Source organism: Diachasmimorpha longicaudata, chromosome 13 (assembly GCF_034640455.1).
Source record: "Diachasmimorpha longicaudata isolate KC_UGA_2023 chromosome 13, iyDiaLong2, whole genome shotgun sequence".
NCBI classification, from domain to species: domain Eukaryota; kingdom Metazoa; phylum Arthropoda; class Insecta; order Hymenoptera; family Braconidae; genus Diachasmimorpha; species Diachasmimorpha longicaudata.
This window is the reverse complement of record NC_087237.1, coordinates 4,776,108-4,793,666: the sequence shown is the minus strand read 5'-3', so window position 1 is coordinate 4,793,666 and position 17,559 is coordinate 4,776,108. Positions and strand designations below refer to the sequence as shown.

Here is a 17,559-nt window from a genome sequence, read left to right as displayed (position 1 = left end):
GGTTTACGCCTATTTTTGGGGTATAAATTTGGGACATTTTGGGGGGCATGTGCTGTTATGCTATTGATGATTTTTTTTTCTTGATGTTTAACCCCGGAGGGAGGACAGTTTTGGACTGAAGGGGTGACTGGGTTCATAAATTTTCTGGGAGACGTGTAGTTTTTTTGAATTCACAGCTGTCAATTCATTTTTTTGTGCGTCAAATGTTGAAAATTAGTAAAAATACAATTCGTAAAAATATATTCGATTAATCCCCTTCTTCGGAACAGAATAAATTCGCCTGAATATCAACTTTCGAACAATTGTCATTCCTTTCGCAATTTAGTTAGAATTTTTCATTCCACTCAATTGAATTCTTCCCTTGTCCATCGGTTGTGAAATATTTCCTGGGATTACTTGACTTGACAAAAGACCAGCCTGGATTTTTAGTGGGTTCTGAACAAAAGCCACTGGCCCACATAGTCAATCCGTCACGCGACACACCGCGGTATCTACTTTGTGAGTCATTTTTTTTTTCCATCCAAAATCCACGACATGAATAATAAAAAATGATTGAGTAATTGGTGGCCGGAATTCTCCACTTCTCTGAACTGTTAAGTGCAAACTCAGATCTCCTCCATTGTCGCCGCAATTTTTCTTTTCCCTCTTTTTTTTTTTCGTTGTCCGATGTCTTGTCCGCATTGATGTATTTCTGGGCGATGATAATATGCCGGATATCGTGTTATCGATCTGAATGTCAGTTCCGAGCACACACGAGTCAAACAGCGGTGTGTTTAGATAGATGTCAAAGATACTACGTATAAAACATTGAGGCATTTTAACGCTGAATCAACCGGTTTTATGTGGAATACCGCGATGTTTCAGTTTTTTTGTTATCAATGATTTCAGACTGTAATTACGCACAATGAATTGATTCTTATCACTCACAGATATTCCAAGAAATGTGGGTGACGAATGGCACATCTCGTTGAGTAATTATTTCGAGGAAAATGGTTTCTTTTGACTTTCCGCACGAAGAGAAATGTTCAATAAAAATTATCTGGAAATTATCGGAAATTTTTCCGGAGTGTTCCGTCATTTTTTTTCTCCACACAATAAGTGGACTCTAATTTTCAAACTAATTGGAAAATTATTGGAACCAGAAGTTTTCTGGAAATCGCCTGAAAATGACAAATCAAATATTTCTGCAAAAATTATATAATTCAAACATCTGGCACGCGATTCGCTGATTTCTCCTCAAACCTATCAAGTTACATTTACCGGATAAAATAGCGAAGAAAAATGAACATTGAAACGAGATTTATCCAGATGACCTAACGACAATTGTGGGTCGTCAGAGTGAGAGAGATAAATTCTCATGGCTCGGTCAGAGGAGAATTAAAGCCAATGAAGTCCTGCATCTGCCTGTATCGTCGCACGAACGGAGAGACAACCGGAGCGTGTGCGACACGATGATAAAGCACAGAGAGGCGTGCGCGTGCACGCATCCCGTTCGTTTCCCCCCACGTCCCCTCCACCTTTTGGTCTAGCATACACCACTATCTCAACTTTCTTTGTGTGACCAGCGAGCCGACGCGTCGATAAAAAATTCGCTACAGCACTCCGATCTTTCGGTGGAGTGTTCTTTTTTTTTTTAATGCGGAGAAATCATTTCCTGTCACCGCTGGCATCATTCTGCGGTAGAATCGTTGCTCTCTGTCGTGACCCCTATTCTGTCCATCCGATTGTATTTTTATTGGGTCGAGGAATGATTGTACTAGCCCCTGACACAACGGTACCACTGTTGGCCAATGATCTTGCAACTTTTGATTTTTAATAATTTTTTCCAATGTGAGGGTTTCGTGACCTTTGGGACTGGCTAATTTCAACGATCATAGATCCATTGATGGCGATTTTCATATCAAAAATGCCATTCTGATATTTAGAAGAAGCCACTTTCGAATTAAATATTTTTTTCAATTTGTTTTTCACTCTAACAATCTGACCGAAATGTTTTTAACTGCGTAGAATGAATAATTCATTTCAAACGAAGGATTTTCATGCATAAAAAATACTCTCTCTACGTTGTTTTACATTTTTCATGATAAATAACATTATAAAATGAAATAAAAATTAGATACTGTAACTTGGTAAAATTTTCATCAATCAAATTAAACGATTTACCTTCAATTTGGATAAATTACGATTTTCCTTGATGTCACATCTGCCAGATGCTGCAATTCCATTTCACCCTGAAAAATAGAAGAAAATTAAATTTTCACTGTTTGCGTCCTCCGGCTAAATTCCTCCGCATTGATATCAATCAAAATTGAATGCTGAATAGCTGATTGTCATTCATAAAAAACAATCCCAATGGCTCCTCCTGCATCCCTCGACCTCAACTCCTCATCAAATAATAAAACCCCCATTAGCGAATTTCATTATTTTCTCCTGTACATCGATACTCTGATTATATTTTATTAATCCATCGCACTTCCACCTAATTGAAAGTTAATGATTATTTAATATTAAGAGTGGTTTCATAAATGCCCATCCACTTTAATATGCTCCACTTTTCAAGTTCCCGTTGAACAATACCCCCCTCCGCCCCTCCGCCCTATGCACATTGAGAAACAGGAAAAAAATGTAAAAAAAAATTGATATTATTCAGGAGCAGTTACACCGTGCAACACGAGTAATTAAAAACTCCGAGTAAAGTTACACAGCGAGGGGGGGAAAAAATTTTACTTCTTCCAGTGGTAAACGTTGAAGTAAGAACGAAATAGGAAGACGAAAAAGTTGTTAAGAGAGGGGGAAAAAAAAAGAAATCCAATTAGGGTAGCCACGGGAAATCCAAACAAAGGGTAGAACAGGCCTCGGGGGCAATTTGCCTAAGTGACATGCATCGTTATGCAGATTTAATGAAAAAGCGTTGGAAGGTACCTTGATGTATGCGGTTCCAAGTCTCTACACTGTTTGACCGTTGCTAGATACTGACCAGGAGTTTGTGTTGTCCGTGGAGTTTCGTAGCTCTCTTGGCCTATTAAAAAATTCACGCGTACCTCAGCGTCTACGTCGTTGGCCGGTCGAGAGGTCAGACAAGTTCACCGAACGGACTTCTTCGTTGAGTTGAAAGTATAAGTATAATAAAACCACTGTGAGTATTATATCCCGGGTTATAAACATTGTGGCCCAGTGCTAGAGGTACAAATGTCGGGCTGTGGAATTTTGCACATATCGTTGAACACATTATAGAACATCGCAGGGGTAATCGCATGTGTATCTTGGCTAACTACCTTTTTTCATCAATTAACGGGCTAATTTGAGTTGTTAGTCGTTGAGAATTGTTGAGGGAAACCTGCAGCGAGGGGACAATTACTGGGGTAATTGTTGGTGACAGATTTTACCCCACTGTTTCAACAAAATCTGCTTTAAATTTTTTAACATCCCAAAAGAGTGAAATTTCAGGTAAAAATATTTAACACGTTTTATCAGCTGAATAATTTATGAATTCCCACCAGCGATAAAATAAAGTACAGTAACATTTTCTTTTCTAATTATTAAAAGTCGAGATTGCAGAATTACCGGAGCGTTAGCTCGAGCTCGCGAGACCCTCGAGCGACAGCTCATCGACATCAGCTAGTTTTTCATCGCTCCAATTTAATTCTCATGTTAGTTTTTTTTTTTCATTCTGTTGCAGGTAAGTCAAAGAAAATGAAGGCGTGCACCAGGCGGAGCTTTAACCGATCATAAGACCGCCTTGTGTACGACCGCCCCTGGAGTTTTCGCTCTGCAAAACATCGCGTGGTACACGTGGTCGTCTCGTGGGATTCCCCCGGTTTCCTTTCAATCCAAGAATGCATGAGGAACGCGTGCGTGCTAACGAGAACACGAATAACCCTTTTATTTTCCTCTTCCCTCTTGTTCCCATATTTCTCCTTCCACTCGGGGCGAATTGGACGATCTTGGTTGCATCTTGCTGGTGAGTGAATGAATAAGTATGTGCATGCATGAAAAATTAACGCAGCAGGTGAATTAAATCCCCTGGAATTACGATTAAATTAGCGGAGGTTGGGAATTTTATTGAAAACATTTCCAAGTCTCCAAAACAATGACCAAAAAAAATGATTAAAAGTAAAGAATGTTGGAGCTGCCAGTCTTCATTTATTTAAAAATCGAAACGTTTGAATTTAATAATTTTTCTTGCAAAATTAACTATGAAAAATTCAAGGATTACTCCTTGATAGAATTGACGGTCCCAGCCACCGTTAATTTTTTCATGAAACTGTTTTCAATGGCTGGAAACCTCAGAAATCTTCAACGGTGTACCCCTAGGGAAGTAAGTCTATCCAATGTTTACTTTTTCTCCTTAAATTCCTTCCCCCGAATTCGTATTCTTCGAATATTATTAAAGAGCCCGCAAGAATCCTCCGAAAACCCCCCGAGCTGGGATAAAAAGCGTAACTAAAGTCCTATATTTTCTTAAAGAATTTTCTCCTTTATAGGGTGCATCGTGCACCCAAGTTTTCCAACTCCATAAGGTCCGTGACCCCCATATAACAGCTTGAGGCGAGATTCAAGCCTGCAGAATCAATTTAAAAACATACAAAAAGAATAAGATGTGCAGGCAAGGTATTACAGGCATAAAAGAGAAACGGAAAAATGCGGTACGTCTTCTCACGCGAATCGACAGAAGGGTGGTGTTTTCGGTGGGACAGAAGGGCGACATTCGTTTCGGTTTTGAAATCTGGAAGGTACGGTGAAAACGTATTGAATTTGTTTATGTTTGCTGGCATGTGGCAGTCAACGCCCAAAAACCATTAATTCACGGCTGCTATTTTTTTCATCACATAAATAACGATATACCGTCCTGTACATCGTTGTTTGAATCGCTCATCTTTTTTTTTTTTCATGCTCTGCTTCCGTAAACAAATGATTTTGGAGTGAGAGTGACGAATTCAATATTTATGAAGCGCAGAAGGGGATACTGTGCATGAATAATGGATTTAGTTTGAGGAAATCCGAGAGGACATCAAAGTTTTCAATGTTTTTCGAGATTTTCAGTCATTAAATCCTCAGTCGACGGTGTGGAAAATTTTGGGAGGGTAAAACTCATCGAGGCCATTGAATTTTATCATAAATTTTCAATATTCTCAATATTTTTACCGAAGAACATTCGTCAATGAGAACTCTTCCTCGCGATTTTCGGATTATCAGATTTTTTTCCATTAAAAAAAAATATTTTTTCAGGATTATTTATATACAATAGAACGGATCAGCTGCTAAATTTGCATTTTCAATAATTCTACCCAAATAAAAAATCCTGAGGCAATTTTTACCGTCGGAGAAACCGGTAAAATTCTAGATTCGAAAAAAATTATGGTCTTGACAGCTCGAACTCCCCAATTTTCCACCGCATCTTAATCAAACTAAAAAATTACTCAATATGTAGGTGTAGTGGTGGGAATTATTGAGCACCTCTACACCTACATATACCTCTTATCCCCCTCTGAAAGATTAATTCAACGCAGTACAATACGTACGTACACGGTTGCTGTATCCATGTAGATTGAAATGAATGAGAATCGTAAAATGGTGCTGGCTTTTATCTTCTGTCTTGCATACCCACTCCTTGGCGGCGAGAGGGATGGGAGGGGGGCTGGAATCGTTCCATGTTTCACCCTGGAGGTTACACTATTCCAATAATACCTCCAATCCAATTTAGGAAAGACGTTTTCCTCGAGTGAGGAAAAAAATATATAACAAACCAAAACCGATCCCGATAGCAGATATTCACTGTACAGAGCAGAGGGTGTAGAGTATGTACCCCATGAACATCCTCTTGTCCTGGTTATAAGGAAGAACACGAAATTCTCCAGTAATAGTGTAGTCTTGGAACAGAGAGTGCCGGTAAGTGTCGTCTGAATGTCGGCGAGCACTTTCTTCGGGTGACCACATGCTCTCTCGGGTTTTGGTCAAGACCGGAAGGGCACCACATCCGGATTGACCCTTCTGGAACTCTCTAATCGACATTCGGACGCACCTCTTATCTCTGAGGTTCAGGAGGGGAGGGAGACTGGGTTTTTGGTTGAAAGTGTTTGTACATTTTATTTGCAAAAAGATGTGAAAAGATGACTTGAATTGAATCGATTTCCTCATTCTTTTCATTCAATAATTTCACTTTAAATTGAATCCAAGTTCATATCATTGAAAATCCCACTTCAGCAATCACTCGATCATCAAAAAATCGAATTGTAATCAATTGAAAAATTCAATAATCCATTTACTTCGACACTAAATACCAATACCAATAAAATCCGCACCGTAAAAATGATTTCCTCATAAACCCGATAAATTCATCCATCAAAAAATGACGAAAGTGTCTGTCAAATTCCCAACAGTCGGCCTCGAGGTCGTTTTGACGTTTAAAAATTTTCAACTTTCCCCTTCATGTTAACGTATTGTTTAATCCACCATCCTACAGCTCCGATGACTATGAAATCTGACTTTATCGTCCACCACATCGAATTACATGCCCTTTTTCCATCCAAATAATAACGCAATATTGACAATCACAGTGCACCATGGAAACTGGTATAACCCAGTTAGTCAGAATCGTGAATTTCCTGAAACGAGAATTTCCAGAAATAGTTTACGGATATTTGAGAATCCCCCTTGTGCCAATATTCCACTCGTCCAAATGAGATTACCCAATTCACGATTTTGCGGTGCAGACGACGGTGGATAAGTGATTCCCTGGCCGCAAGGCAAAATCTATCAGATAACACGGCTTCAAACAGTGTATATATTCTGTCTACGTGTATACACGGAGTCTGGGGCTTTCAAACTTACTCTCAATTCGATTTATAGCGATTCTTGCGGAATTGATTTTCATTAGAAAATGTTGAGGATGAAGAGGGGCAGGAGGGGGGGGGGCAACTTCCTGCCTCGATGGAATCACCTGATTTATTGCACGCGTGATATCACGTATCTTTTTGAAGAGAACGAGGGGAAGTGGTGGTTGAGGGAGAGGGGAGATGAGTTCGTGGAAAATCTTCCGAGAGTTTTCCCATACCAGAGACTTTTATGGGTTCATTGAATTTATACTGCATTGAAAATTTCTTATCTTCATCTTCTATTCACCAAACATTTCATTGAATTTCTTCGGGTCGGTGATTTTTTTTTTTTGCGTGTTGTGGCCGTCGGTGCTAAATAAATGTCCGGAGAATTAAATGTGATAGTAGGGGGAGTGGAAAATTGGCGGAAATGCTGGTTTGTCAGGAGTAATTGATTATTTATCGGTAAATTGTGCGGTTGAAATTTTTTATGTGAGAAAAAAAATGATGGGACTGATGGAGTTTTGTCGCCCATTTGTTTCACGTGTTTTTGGTTCCTATTGGCTGCTCTTTGGCCCTGTGATCATGTCTTTTTCATTGATTTTTCCCTTCTCTTCCTACCATTATTCAATTATATGTTCTCCACATCCACACATGCAGTAGAATTTTGGTAATTTTTTCATTATCTTTCAAAAACTCGGGGATTTTATTTTCAGCAAAAAGAAAATCCGGTTTTGACGGATATGTGTCTGTACGAAAACGTTGGGAATCCAAAGGACTGATTACGGTGCCAGAGGCCTCTGAATATAATGACTGGCCATCAAAATGTCATTACGAAAAGAGAGAATATACCGTGTAGAGTGGCTACAAGCGTTCCTTCAGCTTCAGAATCTCCTAGGATTCCTCATGATTGAGTGTAATTTTGTATTGCATTAGTACTCCACAATTACAGTGTCCTCTTGACTCAGCCATCCTAATTGCGATTAAGTGAAATTATCGTTTGTTTTTACCTTCGTCATTCTCCATCATTGGTAGACCCATTGGTGTCCTCGACAATGTGACCAGCTCATATATCTGTCTATTTTAACTTCATTTTTCGCAACTTCCGCAAGCAATGCAAACCTTCTCGCTTTGTTTGCGCAAGGACACTCCTCGTCCGGGTGTTGCAAGATTCGTTAGGGGCCCCCAGGAGTCACAAAGTCTTCGGGGATAATACCGTAGGGCCACTCTGGGGGGTATGAGGAGAATAAAAAAATCATAAAAATGTCAAACATCTCAATAGTTCCGCTCGGTGGTAAACTAATTTATTATTTCATGAAAACTGCTCTTCAAGAGCACAACCGTAATAATAACAGCTTGAATAACAGACCGTAAAATAATTTAGGTTCTGGGGAAATTGGAAATTATGTAATTTTGAGGGATCTAGAAGGAGAGCAATAGTCAATATAAATATTCTGTCGTTAAGGGAAATTTTACCGAAATTGAAGCGGAATTTTTTTTAGAGATTTTTCTTTTCCATAAAATAATAAAACTAATTGATGAACTGTCTCCCAGGCTCTTAATTTAGTTCTCGATGAGGCTATTGTTCCCTGAAAAATGACGATCCACTCTCGCCTATCCTCCAATGAATTCACAACCAATATTCACTGTCCCTAAAACAAAAGAACCGCAAGTAAAATGCCAGCGTACCTGTCCCCGCCCACATCCTCTCAAGAACAATCCCAGTGACTTGCGGATTCCAAAATTTTTTTGTCAAGAATATCTGCGCCGTGCGCAAATATAATTTGACTGTCATTCTAAACCGCAAGCCGAAAACAAAGAATCACGACTGCGAGAGAGCTGATGATCTGCATAGCGCGGTCTCCGAGTCACAAGTTTGAGTTTTAGTTGTGCCAAACCTGGGGAACAAAACGGCTATATGGCCACCTACAAAGACCCACTGTGACCAGTACGATATCCCGCTGATCCACGCGGCTAAAAACCCCCCGGTGACGGCACAAAATGTGTCAAAATAGCCCCCGGAACAGTTACATTTTTTTTTTTGCATTTTCACTTTCCCGTTTCAGGGCCGGTGCGGCTCAGGTCGCCCTAACTCGCACTATATACCTGATTCCAAAAGCCGAGTGTTTCTCGGTGTAAAAACATCTCAAAGGGTTTACACCAGCAAAAAAAAAATAGGAAACCCAATCCTTCCGGCCAGGGGATTTTCCACGTTTCAAGATTTTCTTCAGACTGTCAATGGAGAGCAAAAAATAATCCCTGTTTCTGCCTTCTGGAATTGAGGTCTCAAATATCCGAAATTGTTAACTCTCCGGGTGTTGTAAATCCACCGGATTTTCGGGGCCTCAATGACACTTTTGGTTGACAAAAATTTTGAATGAAAAAAAAATTGGGTTTTATGGGGGTTGTAAATGTCGAGAGAGAGTCGTCTTTTCACTGTTAGCTTTTGTCAAAGCCACCAAAACATATTTTAAAGATTTTCGAGTGTAGGAAGTGAACTATAAACTCCAGGAATTTTTGTGCATCATAAAAATTCTTAGATTCCACGGTACATTAGCCACGGCAATTAAGGTGATGAGCTCCATTCAGGGAATCGAATATTTCGCAATCGTGTGAATTTACGAATAGACGGGAGGGGAATGTCAACTCTACCGGAACTCAGGATTTTACAACTCTATGGGAATTTTTGCCAACCCCATAAAGTCGACGGATCCTTCTAGTTTTTTTTATATAAACCCGCATTTATGGTTCCGCTGAAGCGTAAAGTTTCGAGAGAAAATTTCAAATCTTTGCGTCTAACTCGATATTTCCGTAAATTTTCCTGTCACGATTTTATAAAAATCTCCCTCTAATCTGACATTTTATCATTTTTTAAATCATTAAATAGCCCTTAGGGACCCTTTCCTGCTAATTATTCATAACTGTGGGCTCATTACCATGAACCCGATGCCTGAAATAATTATTCTCTCCAAAACATCCAACGAATGAACTACAAATGCCCCAACTTCTTGCGCTCGGTAAAAATTTCACTATTTCCAAACACATTAGCCTCGGCACTAAAAAGATAAGATTCCCCTGAAACCTTCCGCAATCGCGTAAATTTTCGAATAGAACAATTTCTCCGGCATCAAATCCCCCTCACCGGGTTTTACAACTCGATGAAGAAATTTCTCTCCTCCAAACTGAACCGGCAAATCCTTCAAAAAAAATTTTTTTTATGCAAACCCGCATTTATGGTCGCCCCCAGAAGTCCAAAGGTCGACTAGAAAAACCTAAAACCCTTCCGGAATCGAGAAGACGCGGAGAAATCCCGGCAATAAATTCTCCCCGCAACTGACGAGATTTACAATCCGCCATAAACCAAAATTTCAAATTCAAAACATATAGGGAAGATCTGGAACCCCCACATCCAGACATATGGTGACTACTGGATCACATTAATAAGGTCATAATATTGATTAAATATGTCAACTCCCGGGTAAAATGGACTCGGTGGCATCCGTGACGAATAAAAGGGGCGTACAGCCATTAAATGACAGCGGAGAAATGGAGTTCCGTGGCAGGGGGTGATGGGACATTAAAAGTTGTCAGTGAAAAGGTGAAAATAGGGGGGCACTACGTCGGGGAGAACCACTGGGGGATAGCCGGCATAATTTGCAAACAGTTGGCGATTCAATGCGCGCATTATAACAGACACCCGCCACCTTTTATGTACTTGGTACGAAATATGAAAGGGGATAAAAGGGGTTGCGGTATAGTTACCTCCATTGTAGTCCTCTGCAAGCACATGCCACCCCCTCTCGCCAATGTTGACATTAATTAATCAGAGCTTATGTTTCGACTATCGCTTATAATTTCCGGGAAATCACTGATCATCATTGTTATTTATTGCTTACAATAATTTATTCACGATGTATTTCCGTTCTTCAATTTTCCGTTCATTCTTCCATTCGTTCGGACAATGAACGATTGTTTGTACCCGGTATCGCCGCGACTCAACGTCAGTTTATCACTTATGTAACGTTGAACTGAGGCGAGATACAGGGGAGGGGTGAGCCGATGTACAACGAGAAAATAGTTCGGTACAAATTACTCGAGGCATTTGATAATTCTAAAGTGGACTTTTAGTCGGGAAAAAGTTAACAAACGAACTTGAATTATATTATAAAAACGCGATGAATTTAGTTTACGATTAATATAGACGATGAAATAAATATTTCGAAATTTTTTATCCATTAACATCACGGGGGATGAAAAAAATTTCGCCGTCATCTCATTCCTCCCCATGTCCTGACTCTCGATAATATTTCGTGAAGAGTCGCTCTCTGTATCTCAACAACCCTATTGGCTATTTTTCAGTAGAACCCCATTGACGACCCTTCCATCTAATCAGGCTCATTCAGTCTACCGCGAAACAACCTGCCACATGGTGTATCCTTTGTGGCGTCGCCCGTTACAGTGACCCTACCATTTACCATTGGGTGGTTGCTTTCAAAACCACTGCGGCCACCAACCCTACACATTCTATTCTTCTCCTTTTCCCTCTGCTACTCCTCTGTCCACGTACACCCGACATCCCACCGCCCTTGAATATTTTATCATCCAGCAAATTACTTCTGCATCGGCGTTTATCACTGGTACATCATTTTTCCCCCCCTGGTGAGAGCTACAGCGTCACTCTTCCCATACCACTTCATGAATTTTTATTTCAGGGGTTATTAGGTGGACTTAGGGATGTGAATTGGCTTTTTTTCCCTTTCATGGACCCTTTAATCTAATCAGACACATTCAACGCTTACACATGGTATCAGATTTTTTTTAGGGGGAGGGACTCAATCATTCTTAATGTACTCGACAGGAGTATTATGGAAAAAAAGGAGCTCGGAATATGGGCAATATTTCTTGAGAGGTATTTCATAAATTCTTGATCCACTCATTTCCTGTCTTATCGTCTGGATTAACTCACGATAAACTTGGAATTTAGAGTCGGGTATGAAGGGGATGATTTTCAACGAATATTTTTCGTGGTAAATGAACTCGAAATTTTTTTAATCCCATAAATTGAGAAAATAGAATTTACGTCAGTCGAAAGGTGGACAAAAGTGAGCATCTGGGAACTCGGACAATTTACCAAAATACCACCCCAACCTCAAAATCACCAAAATGAGCATTCTATGTTCGTTGTGACTCCATCAATCAACTCTCTTAAAGGTATGTGTTCACGAGCCCACAAGATACCGGATATATAGGTGGCCCTTTCGAGGGCTGGCGTCCCCTACTGACTGTTCGACCATTTTCAATGTTTACAAACGTTGGGGTATAAAATACCGAAGGTGTGAACGAGAATAAAACGTGGCTGCATTATGTCTATTGTCGCGAAAAATACCACTAACGCATCTGTCGCCTCGCTGACTCGCCCGGGTTCAGTCGAGATATTTCGATATCCCGTCGAGTTTCTGGCAATCATCAGCGACTCGGGGATGTCAGGGTGGCGATTTCCTGGAACTCGAGGACATATCTCAAGACTGTCGCTCGACTAGGGTGCGACGTCCCTCAATTTCTGGCTATTTTACTTCTACATTAAAAAATTAACCAAAATCAATTCAAATATTGAACACTCCAGAGAAATTTCCCATCGAAATAAAATAAATTCCCCATAAACTATTTCTCTCGTTGTAATAAATGAAAAACTCTCGACGTCCTTCAAGATCCTCACCCAGCGATGACTCAGAAAAAAAAAATCTACATTTCCAGATCGAACGTTAGATTCCATCCACCAGAACATTTTTTACCCGTCCGTATACACATGTGGGGCTGAAATGCGAGTCGATGCGTGCCTTCGACTCGGAATCTAGTAGAAGGCCCCGATGTCATCCCTCAAGCGATGCGGTTAGGGCCTGTGTAAACACAGAGGGTGAGAGAGAAAGAAAGCGATGAATCGAGAGAGGGCAATCGGTCGGACGGGCCTCAACTCTAAAAAGTCGCCCTGAAGGCTAAAATACGAGAGTTCGGGCTGGGCCAGACGAGGCATCAACCGGTGAAGAATCAACGGTCCAGGTACCGCCTCCTTCGGATTCCACAGTTATATAGGTCCTTTACGTCTCGAGAGTCGATCTTCTCACTCTCCCATATTCTTATCCCTCTCTCACTCCGTCGCAGCATTTGCAAATCCAAAAATTACCAATTTTTGCTGATTCCATTTCTCAAACTCCTCTATCACCCCAGTACATAACCTGATTAAAACCTCAGCGCCCCTTTGTCTCAATCTGATATACTCGGAATTAGTCGGTTATATCCGTTTCACATACTCAGCAATTGCCCAATGATCGACAGCGATTGTTTCACATTCTGATTGTTCGCCTGATTACCTCTCAAATCAACGTGAACACTGGCCTGGGTCATTTGGTTTCGGGTTTAGCAACACCTTGCATCCGCCGATTGAATGCACACGGTGAACACACACACTATACAGTACATATCCCAACAATGCCTCCTCACTGATCAGCTTTCAGCATATACCTGTGCCAGATTGTGCACGACAATATCCACGAAGCACTGGAGATTGTGGATTTACCAGTTCTCGTATTACTCGATTTCAAACATTGTGGATTGCACGCTCCTCGTACACCCTTCGATACAAATCACTGTGCATGAAGTGCTATCCGAAACAATGAAGCTTTTGAGACCCTTGTCACGAGGTCCAGCCGGGACGGCCTTTGATTTTCACTCGGAGGTTGTTTGGGGATTCTTAGCAATGTCACCTGGGAATGCATGTCGACACTGTTGACCCAGTGAAACGATCCGATAGCCAATTACTTCCACATCGATGTTCCATAAATAAAGATGCAGAAATTGTTGGTTCCTCAGTATCTCACCGAGATCTTTCCCCAAAAATAAATGTTAATATTACGTGAGGAGATTGGGGGGTGTTTTTGTTGAATGTGAAAGTGAATTTCGGTGGTATTCATTTGCTCAGTCGGTAAGAATGTTCGGCGGTTGGGGTAAAACGAAATTTTTTTCTTTTTGAATTTACTATCTTTGAATTTTCGAATTTTAATAGGTCTCTGGTGAAATATCTTCAATTTCTTGGCTCCTGCGGTATATTATCTACCTGCAGCACGTATTTCTCGGGCGGAAATAGTTATTTTACCGCATCCCTACCTCCCTCGAGGCTTGACAAAATAACCTCGGTACATCCGTCTCATTTCACAATAGTAACGAGAAATTGATACTATTTCCTGATTCCAATGCTTTCCAGAAACGGTCAAAAACGGTATTGTTACACTTTATCGAGTTTTCGGGTGGATTTGATGTGAAAGCGATATCCAACGACAATGGCCATATGTATTTATCAATCTCTTCGATCTCAAACAGTTGTGTGTGTTTATGAAATGATAGCGATCGATGTTTCGTGGGATATGCGGATGCCCTGCCGTTGACAGAGGCTTTAATGATCCTGAGGGCTGATAATTTTTGTCAGTTCATCCTCCCAAACTCGGCTGTTTGGCGTCGATTAAAAATACTATTTTCCCATTTGAAACGATTTTCGGGGGCTTCAGGTGATGTCATTGGCGTCCATCCATCAAATCCAATGCATTCTCCTGACTCTAAGAGAGAGAAAAAAATTGTCATGGTTAGGAAAGTGGGTGAAAAGGAGAGTGGGTGATGCTAGTATTTGTTGATAGCCGGGTCAAAAGAGCGCGTGATTGAAGGGAAAGTGTGTGTGTCCTTCGACAATTGCTGGAAGGATCCGTTATCGTGACTTTTCAAATTAAACGTTTCGATGTGGTGTTTCAAACGAGTTATTGATACGCATGAAATTCAATTTACGTTGAGAAAAAAAAATTGAAACGTTTTTTCAATCAAGAATAACAATATAGTTGGACGAAAAAATATATACCACGGTGGGAAAAAACAATTGTGCTGTGGGTTTGCGGAAAAACAAATCGCGGGTTTGACGGGTATTGTCCGGTTAAATAGGGTCGTGTTGAATCAATTTCAGGGGAAAATCTGCACGACGATTGGTTTGATTTTGTCGAAACGATTGTGAAGGGATCGATGCTCTTGAGTTGAGAACTTTGGCGTCAGTCATTGCAGATTAATTCGGTATTAATTTATGCCGCAGGTGATGCGCTTTTGGAGATGAGAAAGTTGTGAATAATATTGGGGGAAAAGTCTGAAGTTCAGTGATGGAAGAGTTGAACTGTGGAGACATTGTTTGACAAAGTTGAGGGAATTTTTGGGAAAAGTATTTAAGGAACAGCGATGGATTTTTATCTCCGATTTTAGTGGAAAATATTCAACAATTCATTTACATCAGGTTAAGCCCCATATCTAGAATTCCGATTTTTACCGGACCCTTTTCTCCGAGTTTTCAGGCCCACTCTATCGAGTGCCCGATGGCACTCGAATATATTCACCAGTTTCCAACTCCCCGGAATTCCTTCATCACAATGATCCAGATGATTTTTTTTCCAATGTCTCGTACAGTTGTGGACTGCAGCTGAATCTCGATTTTGTCCTCGGGGTGTAGAGTTACGTAGTTCGAGTTCTTTTGCTCGTTGAAGCGTGGCGCTACATGATGTGCCCCGGAGGGTTTTTGCCAGGGCACGGGGTAGAAGAAAGAAAAAAAAAAATAAAGGAAGATAAAAGCCGAAGAGGAGGCAGATGCACCACACAGAGGACAGACGGGTCGTGCGATCCCCGTGTCTGCCGTATGTCACACGTTCATGCAGATGAGGTGGGCCAGTTTTGGGGTTTATAATACCCCTAATGCGCGAGACAAACACCAAGTGAATCCACAAGCTGGATATGTTTGATATGGGATAAGCGACAGGCCACAAAAATACCGGAGAATTATGTCAAAAACTGATGGGCGACCTAATAATTTACAAGACAGAGTCTGATAGTCCGGGAGCCAGTGAATTTGGGATTGTGGGTGGATATCACTAGAAATACCACAAGCGTTAATTATCGAACGGTCAATTAAAATTTAAAGACACCCAAGAATTTTTATCCTCCGGTAAAACCTACAGTATTTCATAATTTTGCGATAAGCAAAAGTTTCTGACCAGAAAGTGTCTACAAAAATTCCGCAAAAAATTACTGTCCGCTCCCTGATAACTCCGTAACTTTCGTACAATTTTTCCTAAAAAATATTTCATCAGGAACTCGATAAAATTCTTCAATCAAAACGCCGTTTCTCGCAATTTTTTTTCGACAGCGTAAGAAGCGCAAAGCAGATGTGCCTTCAGCACGAACTGAACGATAATGCCACCGGGGAAAAAAAGAATAACCCGGAGCAACAACAGACAGAGCCGAGAGTGGAAACATCATCAGAAAAAGCAACATACACACGATACAATATCATGAGTAATTCGTAGAGTTGCGGTGAAGCAGGTTAGCAGTGGTTCGCCAGACAGGGCGAGTCCAGTGGTGGTGTTCCCTCGAGCGTGCCCAGAGAGCCGTTTTCCTTGTGTTCGATGAACCATAAAGCAATTTTACGGACTGTCGAGAAGCTTTGCGAATCAGAGTCACCTTTTTTCTCTCTATTTTTCTTCATTATTTTTATTTTACCAGCCACTTTAGTCCCATCATTTTTTATTGTCCCCCTCCCCCAGCCCTTTGCCTTCCCCTCGCGTCAGCAGTGACTGAAAAACTTTCTTCTCGTCATAAACACAAAATGCCCGAGCCACCACCACTATTCGTCCTCGAACCCGCTCTTCTTATAATTCGCCATCCTCCCTCCCCCCCAACCCCTTCTATTTCTTTGGCTCTCACTGACGCATAGCATTGTAAGTTTTTTCGTTCGCTTGAAACAGACTCATTGAACCAACTTGAATTCCTCGAGTGGAGACAATTAGCACTGTTATGCCCTCTGATGGATGAACACGTGCTCTCTATATGCTTTTTGCCTCCATTAACGTTCCCGAAATCGCTGGAACGCCGGGAGGAAATAAGAGTGACGCGCACTCGTTAACGCCTCGTTCGGTGATATAACCTGTTGCTCAGGTTCAAATGTGCCTCGTGAAAATTACCAGGCCGAATCCATGATTTATAGTAAATGTATGTATTGTTAAGAACAGAAAAAAAATATTTTTAAAGTTTATTTATTATGAGGTGACCGGACTTCTATACAGATCAATTGATACATCAGAATTTCCAAAAATTATGAGCATTTTCTATCAGTAAACGATCAATTTTCTAAAATGATTTCGTCAGACTCTTATCACATCTATTCAAACTCTAAATTTCAGTGCCCAACGTCGAGTCTAATTCAACTGACGACGAGTATTCGTCTTTTTAAAAAATCCCTCTCACGCAATTGATCTCACAAAATTGATAACTGAAGATTCGTATTTATTTTCTTAATTGAACAACATATTCGATCAATCTAGGTACCTTCCCCGACCTCATTCTTCACCCGTTGAATAACTCCTCTTCTCAAATGTACCGCACAAAAAAAATCCAGATCTAACGGTTAATGCACACCAGCCTGACCCGTTGATGGCGTTAGATAAACACCGAGTTTGAGAGAACAGGACTGGTAAAGCGTTGAGAACAGATTAATGGCCTACTTGTGACCATAAACATTTCAACCGAGTAGGCCACACTCAAAATGCTCCTGCAGTCATTTTAATCATTCCCCCCTACACCCCTTCCCCTCCCCTCTCCCCTCGTTATCCCCCTTCTCCGTCGTTATTGAGTAAAACCGAGTAATCGATTTTGACTTGTATAAATTGGA

General features: G+C 40.8%; 1 long non-coding RNA gene across 1 annotated transcript in view; it reads right to left on the bottom strand.

The window, feature by feature from the left end:
- The window catches only part of LOC135168618 (uncharacterized), a 41,603-nt gene extending 38,303 nt beyond the window's left edge, over window positions 1–3,300 (bottom strand). Inside the window, exons 1-2 of the long non-coding RNA XR_010300063.1 lie at window positions 2,923–3,300; window positions 2,164–2,231 (exon numbers count right to left, since the gene is read on the bottom strand). This is a non-coding gene — a long non-coding RNA (uncharacterized LOC135168618). The remainder of the gene's footprint in view (window positions 1–2,163; window positions 2,232–2,922) is intronic.
- Window positions 3,301–17,559: the final 14,259 nt, after the last annotated feature.